Source organism: Mauremys mutica, chromosome 7 (genome assembly GCF_020497125.1).
Source record: "Mauremys mutica isolate MM-2020 ecotype Southern chromosome 7, ASM2049712v1, whole genome shotgun sequence".
Lineage (NCBI taxonomy): Eukaryota > Metazoa > Chordata > Testudines > Geoemydidae > Mauremys > Mauremys mutica.
In genome coordinates, this window is record NC_059078.1 from 12,435,113 (window position 1) to 12,462,275 (window position 27,163).

A 27,163-nucleotide genomic window follows, 5' to 3' on the forward strand; every position below is an offset into this window, starting at 1 on the left:
AAACAGTGTTAAACGAGGTTAGGGTTTGATATAGAGATTTCAGCCTGTGTGGTACTATGGCAAACACACCATTAAAACATCTTTTTAACCTTTTATTAAAGATACAGAACTAGGAAAAACAGTTAAAGCATTTAAAATGTAAAGTATCAAGTAAGGTTTTCAGTTTGACAAAATCTTTTGTTCCCTTTTCCTTCAGCTGGAGAGTTTTTTATTTTTATTTTTTTAAACCTGTCTGACAGTCTGTTAAGATGGTATAAAATATGACATTTGTCCTTCTGTAAAAAAGAGAAGAAGTTAGTTGAGATGGGCAGGCACAGTCATTGTTGCTGCTGCTGTTACAGACCAATTCCGTTTTCTGGGAGAAAAAAAACCAGACAAATACACTTGAAAGGAGAAAGGAAAGAACAGCAAAGAGGAAATGCAGCTTTTGTTTTTAGTGTTGACTTTCACTTGCAATTATTGCTGGAAAAAACATAGACACAGCACATGGTCTTACCAGCCACTCCAAGGCCTGGCAAACTTATGCCAGCATTTGGCTGTTTAGGGCATTGCTTCTAGTTACCTCTTCCTTACAGCAGTGTTTCACATTGCTGGTCTGAATAACAAGCCCTTAGTCTCTGTGTTGTATGTATGACTGGGATACTAGCACTTTCCTATTTCACAAGGTTGTTTGTAAGGATAAATACGTTTAAAGAGTGTGAGAGGCTCACTATGAGTATGTGAGATAGGTAAAGTTAAATTGCATGTTCTAATTTCAGAAGAAACAGGGTGGCTCTTAAAAGTTTGTTATTGAACTCTGTTTTTTAATGCAGTTTTGCAGGGGGTGGGGGTGAGGGGTGTTTCTATCAATCTCTTATATCTTTATACAATAAAGTGCTGAGCAGGAAACTGTTGTTGGGACCATGGAGAAATCTTGGTAAGTGCCTTATTTCATGGTTCTGCTTCCACACACCATGGACAAAATACAGAGGACAAAACAAATAAGCTGAGATTTTCAAAAGCATCTCTGCAATTCGGGTGCCCAAGCTCCCATTTATTTCAATGGGAACTGGGTATCCAAATCCCATCCAAATCCCTCATATTTTTCCAGTTAAAAAATGGTAAGCTCCCTCATCACACATCTGGGGGGCTCGGACACCCTGGAAAAATTCCTGTAGAGCCTGCTACTGCTCCCATTGAAGTCAAAAAGAATTTTGCTGTTGATTTCAGTGGAAGAAGAATCTGATTCCTCTTCTAGGCTCTGATTCAACAAGATACTTAAACAAATACTAACTTTAAGTCTTGCTGAGTTGAGGTCCTAGAACCCAGCCAAGTGCCCAGGACTTTGAACTAAACATGGGAACCATCTCCGAACACTGCAAAAGGAAGCACTATATTAGCCAAGTATCAGAGGGGTAGCCGTGTTAGTCTGGTTCTGTAGAAGCAGCAAAGAATCCTGTGGCACCTTATAGACTAACAGACGTTTTGCAGCATGAGCTTTCGTGGGTGAATACCCACTTCTTCAGATGCAAGACTTGGGTATTCAAGCTAACTATAACACCTTATAGACTAACGTCTGTTAGTCTATAAGGTGCCACAGGATTCTTTGCTGCTTCTATATTAGCCAAGTAGATTAGAGAGTCTTGACATTTATTCCACATTTCTGTCACTTGACACTAATAACATCAGGTGCTTTGCCGCTCTCCACAGGTCTCCTTACATATTCCACCTGAATGTTTCACTACCTGTATGTTTTAATATACTTGATCAGGCATAAACCATTCCAGACTATTATGCACTAGGGCATCAGTGCCTTTTTTGTACAGTTTTATGTCTCACAGCCTGTTGGTCTTTTGATCAATACAGTGGAGTGTTTTGTAACGGGGCGAGGCATGTATGTGCTATTTCTTGCAGAATTTTTACCTGGGAGGATGTTCATTTTATTTTCACAATTTCATTTTTCTTTGCTACAGAACTGATCTCTTAAAAGACCAGATCAATTCAAGGGTTAATTATAAGTCTTAGCCCCAAATGTGTCTTGAAACCTGCAAAGGTATAAATCAGGATCTCAGAGTGATCTGGTTAGTATTATATGCTTAGGAGAAGGTTTTAAATTATGATAGGTGTCATTTCCCTACTTGCTGGTTGTCCAGGTCAGTTGTTGCGAGACTGGTAATGCACTAAGTTACAGCACATTGTTTGTATACCTTATCGTAGACTTATGTAGTTGTAAATTATTAGAAATTGCCCACTGAATTAGTATTCTATCCCTTTATAAAACCAGGAAATTAAACTAATTTAGGTAAAAAGAAACCACAGATAACCAAAGATTCTCTTCTGAGATCCAGCTCTTCTGCATCACTCAGCTGGCATAAAAGGGCTGGACTGCGGCTGAAAATTGCCAGCAAAAAATTCCCTCCTCAGAAAGGAACCTTCTTTCTGGTGTTCTCTGTGCCACTCTCCAGGTCTATATCTCCGCCTTGCCCTTTCTTCTGTTTGAGATGGGGTGGGGATAGGTGCATGGCAAAGCTTCTTAATGGACATTAACGAAGTAGTACAACTTAGAGCAGCCTAGCAGCTGCTCTGAGTCACATCAGGAATGACCTGGCTCTGAGAAACCGCTCCCTGTTGTTCAGGCCACCCCTCTGTGCATTCTAGTGCAGGAGACAATCTGCCCCAATATCTCTATCTTAAATCTGGAACACATTTCTTTCTGTCTCATTTTAATTGTCCTTTATTGCATGGTTGGTGTCAGAGACTCCAAAATGCTTTATCAACTGACTTGACAAACTACATACAGTTTGTAGGAAATCACTTTACCCAGTACTGAAGTGCAGCCTCCTCTGAGGTGAAATGCAGTTGCTGCTTTAACAGCATTTTGCAGTGCCTATAGGTCTAATCAAATAGATCATTAAGAGATCCTCCTGATCAGGGCCACGCAGAGGATTCAGGGGTCCTGGGGCAAAGCAATTTTGGGGGGCCCTTCCATAAAAAAGTTGCAATACTATAGAATACTATATTCTCGTGTGGGCCCCACTTGCCCCCACCCCTCTGGGCAGCCCTGCTCCTGATTACATTGGATTCATGAAGCTATTCTTTAGAATAATACTTCTAAAACCAACATTTGCTGCATATAAAACCTTATAAACCCATTCTGTTTGCTTAATATTTTGACAGCAGATGAAGAACATGCAGTAGCTTTTGGCTTATGCTTTGTCAAAATGATTGTCAGGGAGCTTAATGAGCTTCATGCCAGACCAATAGCTTTAGTAACATATGTCTCCAGGAAAAAAAAAAATCTTACTCATGCTGGTTGGCCATATAGTACTTCTCAGCAGGAAAGCACTATCTCCTTGCTTAGTTTATAAATTTAACCTTTAAATGTTTCAAGCTACCTATTTCAAGCTAGGACTTAATCACCCTTGAATTGAGCCAGTCCATTAAGAAAACTATTCTGTACTGAAGAAAAATTGGAAGTGATTTCTAATGCAAATTGCATGATGTGAGTAAGCTGCCTCTTTTTTTTTTTACTAATTTGAACTGTCTATTTTTGCATTCATTAACAAATTCCCTTAAATTAGCAGATACTGAAATCAAAATTTTGAAAACGGCTTCTTTAAAATAACAGCTCATGAAAATTCTTTCCTGCTCCTTGCATCTTTCACAAAGAACAATAGTAGATTACATGGTAACTAATTTCAAGGCAGAACAATTACTCTACAGGTTTGCAATATACAGTGATGTGCTATATGGTCACTGTTGTAATTTAAAACGGATTGTTTCCCTGAGATATACTAATTGCAGATTAAGTGATATATAATTTTGTGAACTACTTGATAATTCTAGAATATTATGAAATCTCCTGGGCGTGTAATTACTACAAACCTTTACTTGACTTTACCACATAATATTAGTGTCCTATCTAGTATGATACTACATAGATATTTGAGCCTGATAAAATAAAGTAATGGTGCAGTGGTTACAGAAAAAAACTGCAAGGCATCCAAATATTAATGTTCTCCCTGCAAAAAATAAGCATTTTTAATCCATAACAAATGGAAAGCTATGCTAATGGGTTTTTTTCTGACTTTTTCTAAGGTTTTGTTTATAAGCATTTATTCTATCTCCCGCTGATTCTTTGTTTTGTAGTAGTTGTTTCACACATGCAATTTAATTCTCCGTCTCCAAACATTGACAGTGTTACAGTCAGTGTGTCAGCAGTTTGAGTAGCAATTCTCCTGATGTGATTGAGTATGCTGGGAGGAGGATGGCATGATTGACACATATTTTAAGCCTTTTTTGTGCCTTAGGATTAGTAAAACATTAACTGGAAAATCTGTTCAAATGAATAGTATGCAGGCTTGCAGCCACACCACTTCATGCTGTGATCATCTCAGCTTTAGGAGCTAAGTGACCTTGGGCTTGGTACCTGGATGGCAGATCTATAAGGCCAAACCTAGGTGTTTCATAGTGGTTTTGTGTTTCACTAGGTGTCATTCTTCCCTGTGAGTCAACTCTGAACCAATGCTCCAGTGTGACTTTTAGGGGCAAAGAAAAGACTATCTTTCGGAGGAAACTTAAAACCAAGGTCCTGACTAGTTGTAATTAAGGAACACATGACATTCCTTGTAAGTATGGTGGTTAATGAGAGTTCTGGCCAAATTCCAGCACAGGTCAGCATCAGTTGGCTACATTGTTCTTCTCTCTTTCTCCTCTTTTGTGGAGCATTGTTGTGTGCTGCTAACCAGTTGTCATGTTTCGATTTCATTCCTTGATGATGTGATTCCCTGTGCATAGTTTAAATGTAAGTTTTTATCATGTGCTAGCCTCCTTTACAATGAAAGGTGACCTACAATTTTATTGTTATTTCTATGGCAAGTCTAGTAAGTCTTAAAAGTGTAAATATTTGTCTAAATTAGTGTTCAATGCTAAAATACTAAATAAATGGAACAATATATTATTTTCATTACTTGCTTTATGCTGCCTGATGACACTTACTGGGGGGTGGGTGGGATGGTAGCCGTTTGGTACAACAATACAGGTGTCCCATGGAAGCACTGGATGAGACGCTCCCTCACAATGGTGTCAGTCAGGGGTATCTACTTTGAAATCAAAGGAGATGGGCTGATATAAACCTAGGATAGTTGAGAGCAGAATCTGTTCTGTCTGTATGTGAATTTTGTATACATTTGTATTTTTCATGTAGCCTGCTTATATATACACGCATCCCTGCTTGCTACAACTCAGCCTTTCTTGCAAAAATGATTATACAATATATCTGTCAATTTGGAGAGCTTTAACCTGTGCAGAATGCTCAGCTGTATTAAACAATCTGCTGCTATGCTCTGCTTCAGTGAACCCTCCTTCTCTTTGGCTCCTGGAAGACTCCTGCAGCTGTGTTGGGGATCTTGTTACTTTGAGCCCCTTGCTTCTCCCTGATTCTTAATTTCCTTTTAGTTCATCTCCAAATGACTCTCATTGCCCCTTTCCCTCCAAGTGACTTACGTGCTGCTCTGACCTCACTGCTTTTCCTCTCCCTCACTCAGTCTGTACAGTCCCTTGCTTCTAAATGAATCTGCCTCTCCTGCCATTTTAACCACTTCAGCCAGCTTCTGGGACCTGTTCACCAGCCCCCTGTCTTTCCACATCTTATTAAGGCTGCTTCAAAGCCCTACAACAGGGGTCGGCAACCTTTCAGAAGTGGTGTGCTGAGTCTTCATTTATTCACTTTAATTTAAGGTTTCGCGTGTCAGTAACATATTTTAACATTTTTAGAAGGTCTTTTTCTATAAGTCTATAATATGTAACTAAACTATTGTATATAAAGTAAATAAGATTTTTGTAAACGTTTAAGAAGCTTCATTTAAAATTAAATTAAAATGCAGAGCCCCCCCGGACCGGTGGCCAGGACCCAGGCAGTGTGAGTGCCACTGAAAATCAGCTCACGTGCCGTCTTCGGTATGCATGCCATAGGTTGCCTACCTCTGCCCTACTGAGTAGCAGCCACCTACTCTGGGCCGACAAGAGGGGGGCGGGGGGAAAGCTGGTACAAATTACCGGGGCCCGGCGGTCTGGAAGGGGGCCCGGGGCCCGGCTTCCCCAGCTTCGTCGGCCTGGTCCACCCTTGCTGGGGGGCCCGAAAAATTTTTTTCACGGGCCCTGAACCCAGGCTTGGTGGTCCTGGCCACCCTGTGGTCTCTGCTCTCATTTCCTCCTATGTGCCATCTGGCTGCTTCTTTATCTTCACCGCCTTTTCCCATTCTGAATCATGCACTCATTAATGCCGCTTTATTGCTTGGGAATACTTTCCATACTTCAGTGTGCCACACATCCCATTTCCTACTTTCTGATTCCTCCGTTAAATGGCATCATGGGTTGTTAGTTGTCTCTCAATGCCCATAACCAGTCATTTTACCAGCAAAAAGACCTAAAACCAAAACACAAGAAAACATCCGTACTGTCCATCTTGCAGACAGTCTGGGCTCTAAGAGACAAGACGAGGTCCTTCCTTCTTTCTCCCATTCCGTCTGCAGGCCAAATTAGGACCCGATCGACACCTGGTCAATCCAGAGGTATAACTGACTGGAACATAGTAAACAATTCGCTGATGCATGTGGTAGTCAACTCAGTCATTTGTAGGTGGGTTAGCTCTGCAGGCCTAACAGGAACACAAGAAAGTGCAAACCTATGTTTGTCTAAAATTTAAACAGATGTGATTTTGAATACACACAGGGCACCAATCTGCTGAGTAAGAGTGAGCTATTTCTGCTGAGTCACTTTTCAGGAGTAGAACCATGTCTGAAATCCAGTTCTCCCAGGAATGCTTCCTCTCTTGTTCCTCTCACATTGCTACGCTTCTCTCCACACCATCCTGCTCTCAAAACTGTCGTGTGTCCTTGTATTGTCTTGAATTGTTTGTCTGGTATATTTTATATCATAAGTTACTGGGGAGAAGGAACACATCTTATTCTGTGAAGAGTTGTGAAAATGTACAGTGCTGTAGAAATGATTTGTAATAATAATTAGTAAAGTTTAATTATGTAAGTGGCATTTATCATTATTAAATTCAGATGAGTTTTGTTTCTTGTCCTTTGTGTTGATAGATTTCTCTGGTAGCAATTGACGTACTGCATATCATAAGAGAGAGGTCTTTAAAGCAAAGCCAGAGGATACTTGACAGACCTGTTATCTTCACAAGAACAAATGCTGTTGCAAAGAAGATGGGGATGTGGGGAAGAGGGAGGGTGAGAGAGAGGACCCCGCACAGCAGCAAATATTTAATTAAAATTGCTGCCTGGGCTGGCGAGTCATGGCAGCAGCTGCTTAAACAGAGATTTGTCCTTTAAATAACTCCAGTTAAATAAAAGGAGAAAAAAAGGAGTATAGATAGAAAAGCTCAAAGGACATGTACTATAATGGAGGAGCCTGGCCTTCATGCCCATGTTGCAATGCCTCTAGCAGTCAATTGCTCCTTTTTTCACCAAGTGCTTTCATTCTGTACTGGAAGGCGGGGCCCTGGGCTGCAGGGAGAGAGTGAGCTGCATGCTGCTGTGAACTGCAGGCTGTGTTCTCTATTGTGTAATCTTTACATAAAAAGAATCCATTTGTTAAGTACAAGCTCCTGTGAACAACATACTTCCATGGCTACTTGTAACTCACCAGCGTTGACAAAATCATGAGATTTTGGCGTGAGTCTCATGATAATTCTTGCTTTCCTTAAAGTCCCAACTCCTGGAGTCAAGTGGATTATGTGATGATTTCAGCCTTCATTCTTAAATAAAACGTGAGTTTTTAGCCCTTGTGGCTGCGCAGAAAGCTTCAAAATGTTACCCCAGTCTTTTTAAAGGCCCATAAAGCAGAAGGCAAATAAAAAGAACACCAAATCTATTATTTTGTTACATAATCTTACGATTTTAAAGCCAATTTCAAGATTTTTTGTAAGCCTGACTCATGATTTTTGAACGTTTGGGGTTGTACATCAATGTACCTGATGCTCAATGTTTCTGGGCCAGACCCGCCAAACTGTTCAACACTTCCTGGAAGTGTATCCATTCCCCTTAACGTCCTTGGAATCCAAATAGAAGAGAGGGTGGTTGGTATCTTCCAGAAGGTGCTAATCACCTTGTAGGATATGTCTTGGGATTCAATTTGCAACCTTGCAGCCTGATGCTTTGAGGAGCTGAGCCCCAGCAGAAGACAATAGGAGTTGTTAGCATTCAACATCTCTTAAGATCAGAGATAAATTAAAGGTCTATTTGTCTGAAGTTTTTGTTTTATTCCCTGGGATTAGGGAGGTTCTTTGAATGTCCGATTGTCAGAAACTTGGGGACTTGGGCAGTTGTGGCGCATGAGTCATGCCTAGGGGTTACAAGAGGAGTCAGATAGACAGGAATCAGTGCCTAGGATCAGAGCTGGAGTCAGAGGTCAGGAATTGGAGCTAAGCTTATGTAACCCACACACCACCTCGGTGTGGTGTCTGTCTCATCTAGTGGCACTGAGACCACTTAAACAGAGACTAATGAATCTGCTCTACAGCCTTGGAGCCACATGGCTTTTAGCTTATGCAGTAGAGGCTCATGCATTTTGCTCCACAGTTCCCAGGTTTGATCCCACCCACCGACGACCGGGGGTCTGACAGCATTACAGTTAGGAGCTGGATTATCGGGAGAGAATCAAGGCAGGAGCAGTGGCTAGAAATCAGCAGGTGCAAGAGCTATTGCAGTGAGGGGCAAATGCTGATCTGGTTTGCTGGTGTGCTGACTACCTTCCCACCAATCAGGCAGCCTAATGCAGGCCAGCTGCACTCATCATGTTGCCCAGAGACTAGATCTGCTGCGGGCCCTGATTCCTGACACTGACAGTGCTCCAGAGTTTTTCCATTTAATCTCCCTCCTTCCATTTCAGTGCACACTGCATATTAAGAACACCATCATGCAAATATAAGCTCCTGATAACATCCATGTAACATTAGAATAGGATAAACTCTAAGGACTAGATCAGGGACTGGCAGCCTTTGGCACGTGGGCTGTCAGGGAAATCCACTGGCGGGCTGGGATGGTTTGTTTATCTGCAGCATCTGCAGGTTCAGCCAATCACAAACCACAGCCAGTGGGAGCTGCCATCCCAGGCCAATGGGGGTGGCGGGAAGCGGCGGCCAGCACATCCCTCAGCCTGTGCCACTTCCCGCAGCCCCCATTGGCCTGGAACAGTGAACCACAGCCAGTGGGAGCTGGGATTGGCCGAACCTGCAGACACTGCAGGTAAACAAACTGTCCCGGCCCACCAGCAGCTTTCCCTGATGGGCCACATGCCAAAGGTTGCTGATCCCTGGACTAGATTCAGACTTTTGGAAAAGTCCTGAGGAAGGGGATGTGAAAGCTACACCAACTGTGGAGTAGTCCCTGCAGCGGGTACGCATGTGTGTGGCCCTGTGTATTTCAGAAAGCTTCTAGACTCAATAACTGGGTAGTCTGTATAGTGCATTTGACTTCCTCTTAATCCTTTGTGAGGGCAAGTAGTCTGAGTCAGAATCTAGTAGTAAATTTAATAATTAGCATAAAATACCTTGTATGTGAATATTTGAATAAACACACACGTATACAGGATAACAGCACCTGAAAACAAATCAGTCACTGAAAACATTTCACTTCCAATTCTTAGTGGAAGGGGGCAAATGAATAGTGATCCAGTCAAATTATTTATTTAGAGAAGCAGAACTACGAGCAAGTCCTTTTCCTTTCTCTGAAAGATACTGTGTTCATACTGCATGGAAGTCCACCAGATTTCTTCAGATTAATTGATTGATACCTGATACAGTACTCTAAGGACAAAGGCATTAATGGAGAGCAATGTTTGGAAGACACCTTCATCATTAAAGTGTTAAACAAATACAATAAAATAAGCCTAAACAAATAGTTACTACTGCTGATGTTCAGAATTAATTCCTCTTATCAACTATTCAATTCCCCTGAAAGCCTCAAAACAAAATAGATCCATTAACATCAGCTATTGAAACGAGATGATGACCTGATAAATTGTAATAGTATACTACTTAATATAATATCTCAGACTCTTCCATTAACATTGTATACACTGTACTCTGCTGAGATGTCTGTTGTACCATAACACTTCCTCATATACCTCATCTGAGATCATAATGGCGCTAAAAGAAGATAGATCCGATAGAATAGTGTCATGCACTTCCATTATGTATGGTTATTTTTCTTCCTTATCCTTTATTTTTAAGTTTTAAAGATGCTCCTTGATTTAGAAAAAAAAACCATAAACCTGTAACTTAGGAAATGCTAAAGCTGAGAATCCATCCTTCATTCAGTACAATATTACATGTTGGTATTAAAGATTTCTTACCTAAGAAGTTGAAACCACCTGGGCAAACTTGCCCAAATTCTGCATTTTTTTTACCCAAGGTAAAATTCTTTGTATTTCTGTATAGTGCAGCTCCATTGAGATGAACGGGAGAGCCATTCATAAAAGAGAACAAGAATCTCTGAGTTGGGCTCTGACATACTATTTGAGGCTGGTGGAAGTGTTGATGGGGAAGGGGATGCTGGCTTGGTGTTGCTCCTCATTCAGACAAAAATCACTGGGATTAGCCTAAATAAGGAATGCGTACGGACTGCAGTATTTGGCTTAATGTGATGTATCTGAAATTTAACTTACACCGTTAAAATATTTTTCATATTATTTATATGGTTAAATGATTAATTTCCACTTGATTTTGTTGAATTAATCCCTCATAGCACTTGTAGTGTAAGAAATGATGGAAGCTTGATGGGTTTGACGTATCAGGAAATGCAAGCACTCTAAAAACCTCTCTGAAGCTGGAAGAGCTAATCTTTCATTACATAGGGAAGGGGAAAAATCAGAGGAAAGAAGTAAATACACAAGACTCTGTTGTCATGAAACCTTTCATTGTTATGAGTGAGTGAATGCAGTTTAAATTAGATCTACGTGATGTCTTGGTGGATTTCACTTTCCAGTAGCAGCACTATCTTTAGATATAAGAGTGGTATCCGTATAAGCAGAGATTTGTGCCGATTTTTGATGTTAAGGTCTGCTTTGTTTTAAGACTTTGGAACAAGAAGCAGCCAGCATTTTCCTCTCAAAATCCTCGGGGAATGTGCTGGGATTGCTTATAAATATATTTCGTTGAGGGGGAGGGGAGAGAAATGTTGAGAAAGCTACTTTCATATCGCAAGACAGTGAATTCAGACTCAAGACTCTGATATAAAAGGCAACAAACAAAACCTGCTGCTACCAGAGCAATGCACCTTGCAGATAAGTCTGACTTCCTGAGTTACATCAGAAACAACTAATATCTAATGGATCACATGGGAATAATAGCTATTTTCTATGGTTTATAGAGGTAATTCTTTTGTAATTAAATACCTTTTTCTCCTATAGTCAATGTCATCTAGTTGCAAGTGCAGGGAACTCTCGAATGAACACAAGCCCCATGCTGTGAAAATCACTACACAGAATGGAAACCTCATTGCAGTACAGTGGTTACCACCACTGGAGTCAAATGATTTTCATGGCGTCAGAATTGTTTCCATACTGTGAGTTGCTATGTATTTTAAATGGAGAGCTTATGGATTGCACTTTGCTATTTTATTTTTTCTCATTTACTACCTGATAAAGTACAATGTTCATCTTGTGATGAACTTACAATGGATAACATATGCATATGGGAGGAGAAAGTGTGCTATTTTAACCCAAACTTTACACTGGATGAACAATTAAATCTGACTCCAATCCTGCAAGGAGTTATGCACAGATAGACCCTTTTCACCACAGGCACCAACTTGGTCCTTTCCTGGGGGGCGCTTGACCAACTCCACCCCTTTCCCCAAGGCCCCACCCCTGCCGTGGCTCTTCCTGCTCCCTCCCCTCCCCATCCCTTCTCTTTCTGCCCCTGCCCTGCCCCCTCCCCTGAGTGCACCCTGCCCTCGCTCCTCCCTGTCAGTGCCTCCTGCATGTCACTAAACAGCTGATCCGCAGCAGGTGGGAGGTGCTCAGAGGAAGGGGGAGGCATTGATTGGCAAGGTCCGCTGGTAGGCGGGAGGCACTGGGAGAAGAGGGAAGAGCTGATGGGGGCAGCCGGTGAGTGCTGAGCACTCACCATTTTTCCCTGTGGGTGCTTCAGCCCCGGAGCACCCACGAAGTTGGCACTTATGGTTATCGCTACATTGTGAAGACACTGGAACACTTCATGTCTGTCTGCCTAGTGAGCATTTTGTAGAGTATGGGACTTAATGGCTAAAACGAACTATGGGAGCTTAAAACCTGCTCCTCTTACTCATGCACAACTCCAAATAAAGCCGTGTATTACTTCAATATAATATATTTATTTTTAACCGTAGAAAGGTTGCATTGTCATAATTCAATGCAATTAAATATACTGTGTTTTAAAAAGCAGAGAGACTGGGGAGTAAGAGGGGACAATAAGAAAAAATGCCCTTGACAGAAATTTATTTTCCGATCATGACAGTTTGCATCAAGTTCATTTGGGAAAATCTGTTGTTAACCATGTCCGTTGGAAAACAAACAAACTGCAAACTGCGTTTGTCTCTGTGCTGTTGACATTCCATCATTTCTAGTCATCATGTTGATACTTTACTTTGTATTATACTTCACGGTTGACCTATGAGATAAAATGCTAATCGCTGTTGAAAATTTCAATTAACATAAAACTAGTTTCAGCCAGAAATGTTGTCAGCTCACTTCCTCGATCTCGTATTATAAGTCAAAAAGTAATAGCAAGAGAGTAATGGAACACATGTATATTTTTAAAGGCGTAATGTGCTCTCAGTTATACCCACAGAGCTCCAATTAAGGCTGTTGGTATCACTGAAGGCACAATCTGACTGTCCATTATTTGTAGGCTTGTGAAAAAGCCGGGTGTGACCGGGTTCCTAACGGGATCCCCAGGGTGCAACCTGGGACTGTGGGACCACTGTGCCCCCTTAATCCCCTTAACTGGGCTGTCTCTCTCAGTGCTTTGCTAATGACAAGCAGCAAACCCCTCCAGGAGCTGTTATCACTCAGCACAATAGCATGTGGAGCCTCACACCCAGCTGGATTGCGTAAATGCTCCCAGATCCACTCATGAATCACACAGAGAAAGGCACCAGCTAAATCCCTGCAGCTTCCAGCCTTGTACCTCAGGAATATACAGTGCAAATTTATTAATTAGTTTACCACTTCAGCAAACCTGTGCAGATTTATCACACACTTCAGGTAAACTTCCTGGTAAAGATAAACAGTAAAAGAAGTTTATTGACTACAAAAACGATTATAAGTGATAGGCAAAAAGTCAGTGGTTACTAAAATAAAATATAAGCACACAGTCTAAATTCTCAACCCTATTAGACTGGGCAACATCGAGATTAAACAGTTTTTCTCACCCCACTGGATATTACAGTTCATAGTAAACAGGTTTCACCCTTGAAACCTGGGCCAGTCCCCTCTGTTGGAGTCTTCAGAGTCTCCTTGTTGCTTGCAGCATAGATGGGGACAGGAGAAAGGCCAAGCATCTGGTTTCTGCGTTCCATTTTATACCCTTAGTCCATGTGCTTGAAGAACACCACTCCAGGCATTGCTGAGTCCCCAGGCAAGGTTGAGCAATTCCCCTGATGTGGCCTTATGCAGGTGAGTCATGGTGGACAATGGCTGTTGATGGTTGTTTGATATGCGCCCGGGCGTTAGTTACTTTCCTTGGCATTGTTTCTGGAGAGCTAGCGTCTGGGTGCTTCCCAAACCCACAGCATATTTTAGTGACAATCATAAAACACATTCTCATAACTTCACATGCCTTGATGGTATACATATTTAGATGTAACAATGGGTTTCAGCAGATCATAACCTTTCCCATGATACTTCACATGGCATGATTTATAGTCAAGATCACAATTATATGTAAATGAGGAATATGGGGGTTACAGAGTGCTCTCCTAAGGTATAGAATGTCACATCAGTTTGATGATAATCCTTTTTAAAAAATATTGTGCCATCACTTACTGTATTTTTCAAACAAAATTAAAAACTCCATGCCTGTACATTTAAATCTAATGGGCCAAATTCTTCTCTGGTGAGTTTCACTGATTTCGACAGAGTTACACCAAAAATGAACTTATCTCAATATCTTTTAAACAATGTGATACAACAGATATGCTGTGTATAATATAATTAATTTACAGCTGAGAATTATATTTGTAATCATGTATATATTTGGCATGGAGTAGTTTTTTTTAATAATATGTTGTGTAAGTACAGATAAAATGTATATTGTGCCATCATTCTATAATTTAAAATATCTCACAGTTACTGTACACTGTGTCTTTATTTGAACTGGCTTCAGGTACCATAAGTGTTAATCAGCTGAATATAAATCAGCTACATACATAACAGATACACGGGTCCCATTTATTCAATGGTCCAACTGATTTAAACAGGACTATTTAGTCACTTAATTTTATGCACATGCATAAGTACCTTTCTGAATAGGTGTCTCTAATAGCGGCAACAGGGAGAATTTGGGTGCAAAGTAGTATTGTGTTTCAGTATAATCTTAATAACTTGGATATCTAGCTCAGTGGAGGTACACCTATTTATACCATTTACCACCTGGCTTCCTGTGTCATAACTAGTGTTACATGAAATATTCACAGTGAACAATGTATTTCTCAAATTTTACCATTATTCCTATAGTCCTAATACAGATCCTGATTTCCATGTGTTTGTTCATTGTTTGAAATTATTCAGGGAACGTTCTATGTTGACATGTTTAAGTGAAAGGACTGGATGTGTATTGTTTACTGTGTGTATAGCTTTTACGAGATGATGCTTCAAACTCAAGCTGTTGTGACTGGACACAGTAAGTCAAATGTTATTCTTCTGATCCATGATAGCATGAGTGTTACTCTTAGAATTAGGTTTCCAGTGTGAACGTCCATGATTGAAAATGTGACATTTGTTTTCAGTGAATTACATGAAATACATGGTTAAAATGTACTGCTTTGTCAAACATTCCAGTGCCCAACCCCTTGCTCACGAGAATATTCATGGAAAGTAAACATAAAAATGGGGGAAATTATTTAAAATCAGATTGAATGACTACTTATTAATTATTCTTAGCGGCATTGACCCAGATATAATCATAATACACATAGAATTGTTTGGTCAAGAAGACTGAGAGGACCACATCAATACTGACTGGTTTTCTTTATAAAATTATCATCTCAGCAGCGATCATGTGTTGCCAGGAATGTTGCCTACTGCTGCAGTTCTTAGAGACACAAAACCCCATTGACTTAAGAGGAGCAAGCATGGCATCACTAAGAGTAAGCAAGCTGAAAATATGGGGATGATTTCCCACTGAAGGGGTAACTTAAGTTACTGGAAAAATATTCCAAGCCTTTGTAATTTTAAGACCTGATCCAAACCCAGTCAAAGTTGATATAAAGAACTGCAGTGGGATTTGGATCAGGCCTGTAAAGAGAAATGAGTTATTTTGGCAAAACCAAAGGTTGTGTGCTCTTTCGGAACATACACTCCTAATTGCTAACGAGGAGGCTATGTATTATCAATTATTGTAAATATGAAAAACCAGTCCATTAGTGACCATTAGAATCCATGATTTTCTGAGTCATTTCTTTAGTTTTCAATCACCACGGGTGTGTAAAAGGCATGAAAGGCCTTAAAAAATAGGCCCTTTGTAGGTTGTAATTTAGCAGTGCAGTGATTCAGCTCATAGATGTCCCAAACAAATTAAATCACAGAGGCTGTCAGAGGCAATCATAAGGGCAGAATAGTGACTGCAGGAAAATATCAACTACTGTAGACAGCTTTTTAGCAGATTGAAAACATAGGTTGCAGTATACTGTGAGCCTTTAATAAGACTTTATTTTAGGATTATGTGCAATGAAGGGATTTAAATGCACAGCAACAAGTCACAAACATACCCAAACATCTCCATTACATAGTCAATGACGATCAACAAGATATTTATAATTTTTCTCTTAGAGACTTGAGTAGGCAGTTGCAAAGTGAAAAAACTTCAGGAGTGGTATATGACATTATCTGAAGTAACTAATGAACACACTAAAAAGCACTGAATTTGCCATGGCAAAATTATAACTATTTATGGACATAGGCCCAAATTTTCAATCCAGTCTAACCAGGTCTCTGGTTTTGTTCCTGTAGTTTGATTGGAACAAAGTTGATTGGCACAGATATCTAAGGCCAAGATGTGCAAAAATGTGTGGTTAATAGGGTTGCCAACTTTCTAATAGCATAAAGTTCAACATCCTTGCCCCACCTCTTCTCCGAGGTCCCGCCCTTGTTTACTCGATCCCCCCTCCCTCTGTCACTCACCCTCCCCCACCCTCACTTTCACCAGGCTGGGGCAGGGAGTTGAGGTATGGGCGGGGGAGGATTCCGGCTGGGAGGGTAGGCTCTGGGCTGGGGCCAGGGATGAGGGGCTTGGGGTACAGGAGGGGGCTGGGGCAGGAGGTTGGGATGTTGGAGGGGGGAGAGAGCTCTGGGAGGGAATTTGGGTGCAGGAGGGGACTTGGGCTGGGGCAGGGGATTGAGGTGCGGGAGAGGGTACGGGGCATGGGGTGCTGGTGGCACTTATGGCTCATGGGAAGCAGCCGCTGGGTCCTTGCAGCACCTAGATGCATGGGCAGCCAGGAAGGTTCCATGTGCTGCCCTTGCGCCCTCAGGCACCGCCCCTGCATCTCCCATGGGTTGCGGTTCCCGGCCAATGGAAGCTGTGGAGCTGGCCTTTGGGGCGGGGGCAGTGCATGGTGCCTCCCTGGCCGCCCATGCACCTTGGGGCTGCAGAAACCTGGTGGCCGCTTCCAGGAGCTGTGTGGAACTAGGGCAGGCAGGGCGCCTGCCTTAACCCTGGACCCCCACTGCACCGCTGATCAGACTTTTAACGGCCCGGTCGGCAGTGCCTACCGGAGATTCTTTGGTCCCGTTTCAACCCGGCGTTCCGGTCAAAAACTGGATTCCTGGCAACCGTAGTGGCTAATGCTAGGCTCCTAAATCCATATTTAGGCACCTCAGTAGATGGCCAGATTTTCAAATGTGCTGGGGCCTTTGTAGCCCCCAGTGAAGTCAATGTAAAGCTATTTCTTACAAGTAAATGGCTTAAACCGTGTGTGACGTTGCACTCTATATGATTTTATAAAAATATGCTAATGAGTGAATATAATGTAACTGGAATATGCTTCATGCAGAAGGTCTCTTGTAAGGTATCATTACAAAGCTTATAATCTACTGAGTGTGGTCAGCCTATTTGTATAAATGTATCACTCTTGTATGTGAAACTAGAAATATGAAGTATAACTCTTAGGGTCTATTATAATTATGCAAAGTGTGGGCCATTAATGGTGGTTTGGAATCTTGATGGCTCCCATCAACCCGGACAATTGACTGTGGATGGCTCTGTTTGCAGGCAAGCCTTCCTGTGAGTCAGGCTGGGAGGAATGAAGGCTTGGGGTCTTACAGTGACATGTGATCATGTCATCTGAACTGGAATCCATCTTTAACCTAGTGCTTTTCCATTGAGAAGTGGGGGGTGGGAACCCAGAAGGACAAAGGATTCCCGCCTTATGCAAAATAGATATAAATGGGTGGAACAGAACAAAGGGGAGAGCCATCATGAAGAATCCCCTAGCTACCACCGGAGCTCTGCTGTAGACTCCCTTTGTGACTCTAGACATGTCTCTTATTTTATCTGTGCCTCTGTTTGCCATATGTCAAATGGAGATAGTAATACCTAGTTTCTCTCATTTGTTGTCTATTTATATTGTAAGCTCTTTGAGGAGGGACCACTCTTAAATGGCAAACTCTCTCATTGACTTAAAAGCGCTTTGGATCAGACCTAGCTGGGGCTAAACCTAAATCTATCTGGAAGCTGAAGCTAGTGAGGAATGTGGCAGCCATCTTTGTAAGCAGTATATTTTGCTGTAAACATATGGCAGTGGTGTTCTGGGATCTGCATGGGCTATGTCTTTTGACTGCTGGTAGAGATTAAAGTGTTAGTTTTGACTTATAAAGCCTCAAATAGCTTAGGACCTTCATATCTCAGAGACCTTCTCTCTCTCTATGGCACTCTACTTGAGCTAAGATCAGCAAGATGACTTGGTCTGGGCTGCCTCTGGCATAAAAGAGAGAAGGTTTTTTAGGCCTGGTCTACACTGGGGGGGTTCGATCTAAGGTACGCAACTTCAGCTACGCGAATAGCATAGCTGAAGTCGAAGTACCTTAGTTCAAATTACTTACCCGTCCTCACGGCGCGGGATCGACGTCCGCGGCTCCCCCGTCGACTCCGCCACCGCCGTTCGCGGTGGTGGAGTTCCGGAGTCGACGGGAGTGTGTTCGGAGTTCGATATATCGCGTCTAGATGAGACGTGATATATTGAACTCCGAGAAATCGATTGCTACCCGCCGATATGGCGGGTAGTGAAGACGTACCCTAAGATAATGCTCTGCAATCAAGTCCCTTCCTTTGGAAATGCTGTCTCTCCTTGGTCCGAAATATCCCAAAGTCATTGATTGTCTGGGTATGTTGCAAATCCTGTCTGTTTGAGTGGGCATAGGTGGAGGGAGGGCAAAGGCCTCTGATTGTGGGATTTCTCTCAGATGGGAATTTGTGATAAGGGTGAATGTTTTAGGTCATACAGGTCTGGTGAATGGCAATTTAAGGCCAAGATTTTCAAAAAACAATAGTGGTGCCTCAACTTTTTAATGCTGAATTGGACACAACTCGAATTTTCCATTAAATTCTGAGCATCCACTCTGTGAAAACCAGGCCCCTTTATGACATCTCAAACGGGCCACTGAGAATCACTAGTCATTTTGGAAAACCTTGGCCTACATAAGGAAATTAAATGACCTCCTTCTTTTAATTAAAGCAAACATTCTGCTCCTCTATACACATATTCAGTTATATTTATCCACTTTTTGCCTACCTTTCCCAGTATTTGTCTAGCTCCTCATTTGTAATTTAAATGCATAAGTTATGAAAGAGCTGGATAAGGAGTTTGCTAGACTGTTAATGCTGATTTACAAGAAGTCTTGGAACGCTGGGGAAGTGCCAGATGACTGGAGGAAAGCTCATGTTGTGCCAATACTTAAAGATAGTAAATGGGATGACCTGGGTAATTACACGCATGCCAGTCTGACATTAATCCCAGGAAATTAATAGAACAGGTGATATGAGACTCGATTAGTAAAGAACTAAAGTGGGTAATATAATTAATACCAATCAACATGGGTTTATGGAAAATAACTTTTTGTATGATATTAAAAGTTTGGTTAATAACAGTAATAGTGTTGATGTAATATATCTAGACTTCTGTAAGGCATTTGATCTGGTACTGCATAATATATTGATTAAAGAAATAGAAAGATATAAAATTAACATAGCATACATTACATGGATTAAAAGCTGGCTAAACAATAGGTTTCAAAATGTAATTCTAAACAGGAAATCATCATTAAACTGGTGTGTTTCTAATGAGGCAGGGGTAGGCAACCTATGGCACGTGCGCCAAAGGCGGCACGTGAGCTGATTTTCAGTGGCACTCACGCTGTCCGGGTCCTGGCCACCGGTCCGGGGGGCTCTGCATTTTAATTTAATTTTAAATGAAGCTTCTTAAACATTTTATAAACCTTATTTACTTTATATACAATAGTTTAGTTATATATTATAGATTTATAGAAAGAGACCTTCTAAAAACGTTAAAATGTATTACTGGTACGCAAAACCTTATATTAGAGTGAATAAATGAAGACTCGGCACACCACTTCTGAAAGGTTGCCAACCCCTGTAATGAGGTCTTGCAGGGATTGACTCTTGGCCCTATGCTATTTAACATTTATATAAATTACCTGAGGAAAAAACATAAAATCATTAGTGATAAAGTCTGCAAACACCACAAAAATTGAGGGAGTGGTCACTGACACAGAGCAATCTGCTTTGCTTGGTAAGCTGGGTGCAAGCAAACAATATTATTATGGGTAAATGTAAATGTATAAATCTAGAAAGCAAGAAAGTCGGCCATACTTACATGAGGTTCTCTATCTTGAGAAGCAGTGACTGAAAAAGATTTGGAGGTTCTGGGGGTTAGTCAGCTAAACATAAAATCCCAGTGTGATGTAATGGCCAAAATGACTAGTGCAGGGATGAGCAACCTTTGGCATGTGGCCCATCAGGGAAAGCCGCTGGCGAGCCAGGACAGTTTGTTTACCTGCAGGTTCGGCCGATCGCAGCTCCCACTGGCCACAGTTCACTGTTTTAGGCCAATGGGGGCTGAGGGAAGTGGTGTGGACCGAGGGATGTGCTGGCCACCGCTTCCTGCAACCATCATTGGCCTGAAACAGCAAACCGCTGCCAGTGGGAGCTGCGATCGGCCGAACCTGCAGACACTGCAGGTAAACAAACCGTCCCAGCCCGCCAGCGGATTTCCCTGACGGGCCATGTGCCAAAGGTTTCCAATCCCTGGGCTAGTGCAATCCTTGGATTCATAAAGAGGGTAATCTTGATTAGCAGTAGAGAGGTTACTTATGTATTTGAACTGGTGTAACCATTGCTAGAATACTGTGTCCAGTTCTGGTGTTCACAATTCAAAAAGGATGTTCATAAATTGGAGAGAGTTCAGAGAAGAGCTATGAAAATGATTAAAGGATTAGAAAGCATGCCTTATGGAGATAGGCTTAAGGAGCTAAATCTAGTTATAACAAAGAGAAAGTTAAGGGGTGACTTGATTATAGTCCATAAGTACCTACATGAAGAGCAAATATTTAATAGTGTATTCTTCAGAGTAGCAGAAAAAGATATCCAATGGCTGGAAGTTGACGTTAGACAAATTCAGACTAGAAATAAGATGCACTTTTTAACAGTGTAATTAACTATTGAAACAACTTTCCAAGGGTCAGGGTGGATTCTCCATCACTGAACATTTTTAATCAAGACTGAATGTTTTTCTAAACAATATAAGTTCTCTGAATTAATTTGGGTAAATTCTACTGCTTGAACTATGGGAGGTCAGACTAGATGATCAGAATGGTCCCTTCTGGCCTTGGAATTTATTAATTTATAATAAAAAAGGAATGGTACAAAAATTAAAAAAATATAGAAAACGTAAGAACTTTATATATTCTAAATCTATTGTGCTGATTTTGTTAAATCTTAAATGTTGTTTGGGTAATTGTTCTGAAAACTGCTATGATGTAGGCAGAGACAGATGGAGTTTATAGGGCCACCCAGCAAAACAGTTTTCTGATGGTGAAGTCATGCATTGACTCTAAGCTCCAAATCTAGTGAGAAATCAGTGGCCACTAGAAAAAAAAAGTCCCTTAAATACTTAATTCCAGGAATGACAGAGAGGATCCTTGGCGCTTACGAAAATATGTTCTCTGACTCAAACATTGGACTATATTTCTGATTTAGAGGAATATTTTAACCTCCATGAGCATTTACACTATGGATTGTTTTCAGATGACTGGCAATATCCAAAATAGGCATTGGGTATAGTGTCAAATGAAGGTTATTTTCCCCTAACACTGATATTGGATGTCTAAAAGCTTTCAGGGGAAATGATCCCTATGATATTGATAGTTAAAGAATAAGAGTCAGCATGGAGCTCACCTTCCACCCTGGCCAAATGTTGTTTTTTTAAATATTGTAGCTACAGAATACAGTAAAATCCTTTCAGCTGTTGCATTACAATGCAGCCAGTGCTTCACTAGCATAAATCTCTCTCTCTCTCTCTCTCTCTGAGCTAATAGGAGCTCACAGGTTAACACAGGAGATCTCACCTGCTCACTGCATGGAAAAATGCCAGCTTAATGACCTACACATGCTCAGTGGAATTCTCTTTTCCAAAAGGCCCAATCCCCAATAGGGGTCATTATCAGTAGAGTTAAGCTCTGTGTGTCCCCCTGAATCATGGTCTTTAAATATACTTGTTCCAAGCAGTTAGTGTGTGAACCAATGAGGGGAAAATCTTGCCCAGTGTAAATATCCAAACTTCTTGACTTATTGAAATTATCCAAACCACTCAGATTGTCTTCAAGACCTGATTCATCACTCCCTCTGCCATCTTCCATACAACAGACTTCTTCCAAGAGGCCTTTTTTCCCTCCTCCCCCAGCCTGTTCACCAAACATGACCCACTCCCCCTGTTATTAGTTCTCAGCTAACCTCCGGCCAGGAATCATGCACGGAAGGGGCAAACGTGATTGGAGAAGGACCAACATTGAATAAATGTGTGGCAGAGGTCAGTTGAGAGGCAGAACAAGTCGCAGTGCAAAGTGCAGGGAGTGCGGGGGCAATTAGTCCATTTTGATGGGTGGAGTGGACCAGGATACTTCAGGCACTTCATGAGGGGAATTGTGGAGGGAATGGAGGCAGAGGAGCTCTTTTGTTAAAGTGAGGAATAGAACAAGAGCTAGAAGGCTGGGAACAGGGGTGACTCTGTTTGAGGATGCAAGCCATGGAGAGGGAACATTTGTCCTTAATTCATTCTAAGAGGTTGTTCAAATCTAGTGTGCTCTGGGCCTATTCTCTTTAAGCACATGAGATTTGAGTTAAATGGTAGTCAGGGCCCTTTAGAGGGGATCCCAAAATTGGTGGGGTCACACAAAGAAACCCAAAAGATACAAGAAGGAGACTAAATATAAAAACGTCTTCTAAAACTAGCCACAGAGTGGGCAGGATATGTGTATGATTTCCCAGCACATGTGTATGGTTTTCCAGCACAGCGGTGCCACTGTATTTGCCGTAACTGAAATTCAGCACTAGTTTTCTTTTGAGCAGAGAACGCTACTGTTTTGTGATGTGCACAAATGTTGGCTGAAGCAGTATTTTTATCTCTTCTGACTATGGTCATGTCTAAGAAAGAGCAACAGTAGCTCATTAAGCCCCTGTGGTATATAGTCCCTTAATCTTTCCACATATTGTATAACTAAATAATCAACTTCCTTCCTTTCTATTACTCCCCCATCTCATATCTGGGGCCATGCCTGAAGGCTGTACTTTCTAATTACCAATGACTTTTATGTATAAACCTTTAAACATATAAGTTACTGGTAAATTAAATCTGAACCTAGCTAACAAAAAGGTCATCTCTGAAATTAACCATTACTAGGCTCTGGGAGTCCAGTAGTTTCATTAATATTTGCTGGACTGTACAGAACTTACTCAGAGATGGAAACTTAAATATTTTAAGAGGAAACAAAATTGCTGGGCTGGTGATGTATTTAGCTGTACAATATAATTTCATTTGCTGGCTGCAGAGCAGTAATCTGAGTTTTTTGGCTGTCACTCTTGGTATTTATGAACTATTTTAATACAGTAATTACATGTAGTGAAAATTGCTCCCTAGGTTTAGGAGACAAATGGAAATTTAATATTTTCTCTCCTATTTGATTGCCCAATATTTTTACTACATGATTTTGGAAAGGGTCATATACAATACAGGAAACTGACACTGCATGGTTCCTTAATAAAACAGGTATGTTGAAAGATTTGTTCACTCTAAGTAAAGGACATCTCATTAAATAAACAAATGAGCTGTCCTTAAAGCAATCAGTATTTACTATTAACTGAACAGCATAATAAATAATGAATTGCAGGTAAGGAACTATGGATAATTATCTGAAGTGAATTCAAATTAAGCCTCAGGCAGAGAAAAGAGAAAATAAAGAGAGACAGAGAAGAGGATAAGGCATAGAATATAGATAATTCTTATACAGAGCATTCATATTGTATTTTGTTGTGAAGAAAAGTAGTTGTGGTGGATTTAGCCCTTTTTTTGTTGTAACACAATGGGTTTCTCTTCCTCCAAGTCAGCCCCTTCAGTGCAAACTCCCGAATAAAACTCATCACAAGGAAAAAGGGTAGCACGATACCACTTGGACAAAAACATATTTCCAAGGCAAGCACTTTGGGGCTGCTCTAGCTACCAGCTTGGTGAATTGAACTGTTAATTTTACCAAGTCCTAGATTTTGCAAATCCTTGCTTGGCACATAGCAGACAGCATGAGATTGTTGTACTTTAGCACAAGAATGACTAAAACCCTGCACATAGCTGCCAGGTTTTGTGCAGCTATATGTGTGATATGTTATGCAAATTATTTAATGAGCTAATCTGCACATTTACAAATAATTTGCATATGACACAAACTTCTGCCCCAAGTTATGGTGTGGGTCAGACATGGTGCTGCACAAAACGTGTGGGTAAGCTGGAGCGTTTCTATGGGTGTTCTGTGACCTGGAGGTTTTCAGGGATTGCTAGATTAGATGGATGGATGCAGGAGTGTTTGGGTTGGTGGATGCTAGAAGGTAGGTGGAAGGGGCTGATGATATCTAGCTTAGCTGTGGGCCTGAGACATGACAGGGCTGCCTACTGCATGACATCCATGAAAATTGCCTAATACTTGACAGCCTGGTCTACTTGTCAACTTTAGTAAGGTGAATCATTTGCCCTCTCGCTGAGCAGACATATGACCTAACCTCCCTGCTTGACCACTATCTTACTGTTCGGAGCTTAGTGCTGAATGGGAGCTGGCAAAGATGGAGAAGGGCATGTCTGAGAAGACATGCTTTTAAGAGCTAGCCCTGTCACACTGAGGTACTTAGCTCTTGATCCTTTCTTAGACTTGACACCTGCTACTGTGAAAGAGTGACTGAAAATAGGCAGCTGAACAGAGTCAAATTCTTCACCCCCTAAGGAGAACCTCACCCAGGGCTAGGTCATCGCTTTGAAATCTGCCTTAAGCATGGGGCAAGGCAATTGCATTGCCCCAGGAGCAGCCCAGGAAGCCTATTGTTACTTGGAAAATCACAACCTGCCTCCCAGTCTTCCCCCGCCTGCTCTGGGGAAGAAGTAACCTGTTCTAGGCCTGCACCTAGCATGTTGGCTCAGGTACATGAGCCATTACGCTGAAGAGGTGATGCAGCCAAGGCTGTGCCCATTCCTAAGCTCCTCTGATGCCTCCCCAATCAACTGGTGCAGGGAGGTGAGGAAGTGGCATCATTACGTCTCCTTCCCTCCGCCCTTTGGTGTGAGTAGCTCCCCTGAAAAAGTGGCAAGAGACACTCTATGCTTCTTTACTTCCTTGTGTGGGTGTATAAAGATAGTGACAGTCTAGCCTAGTGTACTTCTTCCTATATGTGAAGGTGTGATAAGCCTTGAGAATCTGACACACTCCCAGATCTAAATCAGAACTGAGTTTACAAGGGAAACAGTTTGGTCATAATAGTTCTGTAGAAACCACACACTGCACAAGTAAAATAATGTCACTGTTACTCTGCCTGTTGATGTGTTACACTTATTGCCTCTCGAGTTTCTTGCCAGATACTTACCTGTAGGTAAATACTCCTGAAAGATGCTGTTGCTTAATTCACAGATCAGCTGGGTTTTACCTCATAAAACAAAACAAAAAACAAAAATGACGGGCTCAACACAGTTGCAGTTGGCTCAAGAAAATATAGCATCATCCATCTCAATGTGTTCACTAGTTCCCAGTGCTGGTGCAGGCAGCAGTCTGCATTAGTATTCAAAACAGGGGAAGAGAGAGCGAGAGCTAGACGAACCAACTAATTATAGTGGTCTGCAGAGACAAGTCATGTGATAAAAGATCATGTCTCCACTCTAAACATTTGTCTGTCTGTCTCTCTATGAAAAGTAGTATGGGTGTGCTAATGAACTAGGTAACGGAAGCCACCTAAACCTTAGCATCTTCCTTGGATTTAACCTGAAATTCGATTAGATTTGATACAGTTCAGATAAAGGGACACCTCCTTTCCATATCTCCCTCCCAACATGCTACCTCAGTATGCTTCTGCAACTCTGGCTCCCTCTACTTTGAATTTTCTCCCAGATGTCAGTGAGTTTGTCAGTATGAATACTGGACCTTGAGAGCACTATATGCAAAAGTTGGGCTTTGTTACCAGTAACATACAACTGGCAAGCAACTCTCTGGTCAGATGTTTGTGAGCATTGTGACAAAGTCATACCAGAGAGCTACCACAGAGTGGCAGAAGGCAGATATATCAGCCCTAGAATGGTAAAGGCCCTTTTCCTCATGAGCTGGAAAGAAGTTACCTCAGTTAAGGGCTGTCTGTGACCTTTTTACCCCTTCTGGTGTGAGAGAGAGGGAGGAGAAATGAGAGAGAAACTGTAGAAGGGCTAGTGGCAGCTGGGAGAAAAGGTTTCTTCTGGGTGGAAGGCTGCTTTCCTCCCTATGCAAGGAATCAACTGAGCTAATGGACAGTTTGAGGGAGGACTTGAATCCGAGGCCTGCATAAGAAGGCAAAACCCCAAAGAGGGGGCAAGGAAAGATATTTCGTTTTTGTATTATGAACATGTTTCTTTTTGTTTGGCCGAAGAGTACTCTGTGGACCTACCCCGGGCCAACCTTGTAAATACTGAAAAATAAATCTGAGTGAGGAATAAAAACTCTCTAGAGTGGGACTGATTTACTACAGCGCCCTCCCCCCAATCTCTGAGTCCTGCGTCACAGTGTAAACTGCAGTTCCTCTGACCATCGAAGTTGCATTCAGGGCATACATTTATTATAAACAGCACTGATAAAAGTCTTGATTTATTGCCTTTAAGCACAAGTCAGACAACAATGAGCAGGGCAGTGAACAGAGGAGAACCTGACACTGAATAAATAAGAATTGGGCAGCCATTGAGTGACTGTCACCTAAGAAAGGACTATGTATTTTGTATATACAGGATAGCTGATGATGTGATGAGGTATAAAAGGGCTGATCGCACTGATTGTCTGGTGACTGTGTTACTTACAGATGGTAAACCTGGAATTGGTAAAGCCTTCATGCTTCACACCAGCACTTGTTCAATTAGGTAATTGGTATATCTCCAATTATTACCTATCTCCTAGAACTGGAAGGGACCTTGAAAGGTCATTGAGTCCAGCCCCCCCTGCCTTCACTAGCAGGACCAATTTTTGCCCCAGATCCCTAAGTGGTCTCCTCAAGGATTGAACTCACAACCCTTGGTTTAGCAAGCCAATGCTCAAACCACTGAGCTATCCCTTCCCCCCAATGTTCTATTGATACCATGCAAGGTCCACGAGGAGAATCTATATAGAAAATTCTAGGGGGTTTTGTCCCCTT

The 27,163-nt window shown here is 41.6% G+C and overlaps 1 protein-coding gene across 5 annotated transcripts in view; it reads left to right on the forward strand.

Annotated features, from left to right (window-relative positions):
* Nucleotides 1-27,163, forward strand: part of CHL1 (cell adhesion molecule L1 like) — a 189,096-nt gene that overhangs the window by 80,047 nt on the left and 81,886 nt on the right. The window contains exon 1 of one of the 5 annotated variants that reach the window (XM_045025897.1): nt 11,480-11,558. The exons of the other annotated variants lie outside the window; for them this stretch is intronic. The gene's annotated coding sequence lies outside the window, so the exon portion shown is untranslated. Of the gene's footprint in view, nt 1-11,479; nt 11,559-27,163 lie in introns of those variants that run through there. 5 annotated transcript variants of the gene reach the window in all.